Source organism: Palaemon carinicauda, chromosome 1, assembly GCF_036898095.1.
Source record: "Palaemon carinicauda isolate YSFRI2023 chromosome 1, ASM3689809v2, whole genome shotgun sequence".
Lineage (NCBI taxonomy): Eukaryota > Metazoa > Arthropoda > Malacostraca > Decapoda > Palaemonidae > Palaemon > Palaemon carinicauda.
In genome coordinates, this window is record NC_090725.1 from 306139631 (window position 1) to 306143242 (window position 3612).

Genomic DNA, 3612 nt, shown 5'->3' on the forward strand with positions numbered 1-3612 from the left:
CTTGGGTTCACTAAGCAATTAACTTGTTTACTAGACTCATGAATCTAGGCCATATGACCCAGGGCCGGAATCTGGAAGGGCCATTCTAGATCAACTGGGGGAACACGAATGCCTACAGTGCACATTATAGGGTGTACTGTAGGCAGTAACCCCTATCAGAGGGTCGATGGAGTATTTTTGAAGATGCATTAAACATGGTATATAAAAGACAAACTAGAACTGTTGCAAATAAGCTATACAATAATTTTGTCCTTATTCGTTTATGGCTTTTTATTCCTTATATCAACTGGAAGTTTATAGAAACATAGGTCATGACGGCCACTTTCACGTGCTTTCAATAGCAATTTAAAAAATTAAAATATTTAAAATAACCAATTCTTCTGGTGTTTTCACGTGTCTCCCTCACTAATCAATACTTTTAAACCCCCTGTGGCTTCTGATTCTATTCCTTTCTTTATCTAAAATGTATATTTAATTTCTCATGTTTAAATACAATATCTCCCTCTTTTCTTTCACCTTGATAAGTTCGGTGATTCACCTCTTGCGTTAAAAGGAATGTTGTCGCCAAGTAGTTGGTGCCGCACCTAAAGAATTTCTGTTGTGTTTGTAATGATCTGTGTAAAATTATATTAATTATACGTTAATTACCGTAATAATTAATCTTTTAGCATAACTCTTTCGAATGAAGACAAGTTATTTCAATTGTGGATTTTAAATAACCTCTACAGACGTAAAGCAAAAAAAGTCAGCTGTAATAATGGAATTAACAAAATTTACGACAAGAAATAAGATAATGACATTAAATTTTTAAATAATTAACTGGCTCGTAGAATCGAGAAAACACAAACTGACTTTTCTATAGATGTAAATAACAGCATAATTGTTGATGTTAATTCAACGTAGTTATTTATTAATAGTCAAATTATTCAAGAAAACGTAACCTTATTTATCAATTATATCTCGTTTATTTCACCTTCAAGTGACTAAAAAACAGACCATTTTCTAGACAGATATAACCACGTCATTAATCATATTAATTAAACCTAGTTATATATTCATTTAGACAAATATTTTTATGTTGAACAGGTTGACATAAGTCTTTTTATAGTTTATAAATGAAATATCCGTTTTGATGTTGTTACTGTTTTTAAGATAACTTATTTTAATTGTTCATTACTTATCATATCGTTTATTTATTTCCTTATTTCCTTTTTTCACTAGGTTATTTTTTCCTGTTGGAGCCCTTGAGCTTATAGCATCTTGCTTTTCCAACTAGGGTTGAAGCTTAGCTTCTACTACTACTACTACTACTACTACTACTACTACTACTACTACTAATAATAATAATAATAATGATAATAATAATATAATTCACGACTGAACTCATTGACAAAGACGATCTTCAACTCACACAAACCCAGGTGTCGAACAGACCTCGCTGAACAACTTGCGTCTCCCAGGTGAGCAAAAGCGTCAAGAATGTGCCAAGGGGCGAAGATCTGGGTCAACTTAACCACTCTAACGGTTCCTGCTTATAACAGCTCTCCTCCTCCCAGACATGGCAAGATTAATACCCTGCGCATATATCGAATTTACCCGAAGAACTTTCTGTAGTTCTTAATATACCCTAGCACTTAATATACCCAGGCCTTTAATGTGATTTCAACAGGAAATGAAAGGTATGTGCGTATGTGTCTTCAACATACTTAACCACTCTAACGGTTCCTGCTTTATAGCTCCTCTCCTCCCAGACATGGCAAGATTAATACCCTGCACATAAATCAAATATACCCAAAAGAACTTTCTTTTTTACAAAATTAGTACCATGTACCAATGCTGACTGTAGCCAGGCATTTGATATGATTTCAACAGGAAATGACAGGGATTTGTGCTCTCATCCCAGACATGGCAAGATTAATACCCTGCACATATATCGAATTTACCCAAAAGAACTTTCTTTTTTGCAAAATTCGTACCATGTACCAATACTGAATGTAGCCAGGCCTTTGATGTGATTTCAACAGGAAATGACAAGGGGGAGGGGGGTGTCTCCAATATGCGAAGGAGTGGTAGGAACTATGAAAAAAGAGGAACACGCCACTTGGTATATGGGTCAGGAAGACCGAGTTGCAAATAAAAGTCATTGACCCGTTCGCCTGGCCTTGCGCATTCAGGCAATAAATGACGAGTGACCTTGAGGTTTTTTATAAATGGGTGGATTCTACTTAAATACTTTCAAAGTTTCAGGTGCGTAAACCATGAATGTTATTCTAGGTCACTGATTAGAAAATATTATAGTTTCTATTTTTTTTTTTCAAGTTTTACAAGTCTCAGGGTATTGTTCTTTCGGTTTTTCTATTGATTATAGAAAAAAGTTCGTCTAATCATCTTTTCTCTCATCTCTGAATAGGAGTATAACATTACACGTTTTTGACACTAATTTATTATTTTTCCATAATATATGAGAGCTTCTTAATATTTAAACCATTATAAACAGCTTATTCTCTTTCAAACACACACACACACACACACACATATATATATATATATATATATATATATATATATATATATATATATACATATATATATATATATATATATATATATATATATATATATATATATATATATATATCATTGAAAGATTTTCTGTGGCTACTTTAATAAAGATACACACCCCATTCCGCTATTTCCCCTAACAGAAGATGCTTTTAGAAAATAAAACAACAGTAATATATACGTTCGTCACTTCAACTGTTATATTGCGTATGAACTCTGTGCTTTAAATACTCATCAGGTGTCATCGACCCCTATGAACACAACAGTACGCATTTATTGTTGTTTTACCAACTTTCTTACGTTGGTGGATGTCAGTTAATATCCCAATTATGCCCTTCATACGTCTACCCACTCATCTTAGGCCACTCCTCTGCTATTACCTAACAGCACTGAGATTACGAAACAATTCTTTTTCGCCCAAGGGGTTAACTACTGCACTGTAATTGTTCAGTGGCTACTTTCCTCTTGGTAAGGATAGAAGAGACTCTTTAGCTATGGCAAGCACCTCTTTTAGGAGAAGGACACTCCAAAATCTAACCATTGTTCTCTAGTCTTGGGTAGTGCCATAGCCTGTGTACCATGGTCTTCCACTGTCTTGGGTTAGAGTTCTCTTGCTTGAGGGTACAATAGGTCACGCTGGGTGGTGCCTTAGCCTCTGTACCATGACCTTCCACTGTCTGGGATTAGTGTCTCTTGCTTGAGGGTACACTAGCTAGGGCACGGTGTTCAATCTTATTTACCTTCCTCTGGTTTTTTAGTTTTTATAGTTTATATATTAAAGATCTAAATTAATGTTGTTACTGTTCTTAAAATATTTGATTTTAATTGTTTATTACTTTCCTTCTTTCCTTGTAGTTTAATTATTCTCTTGTTTCCATTCCTCACTGGGCTATTTTACCCCGTTGGAGCCTTCGGGCTTGTAGCATCTTGCTTTTCAAATTAGGATTATAACTTAGCTTGTAATAATAATAATAATAATAATAATAATAATAATAATAATAATAATAATAAATTTAAAATATACACTCCTCGATAAAGTATATCTTCTTT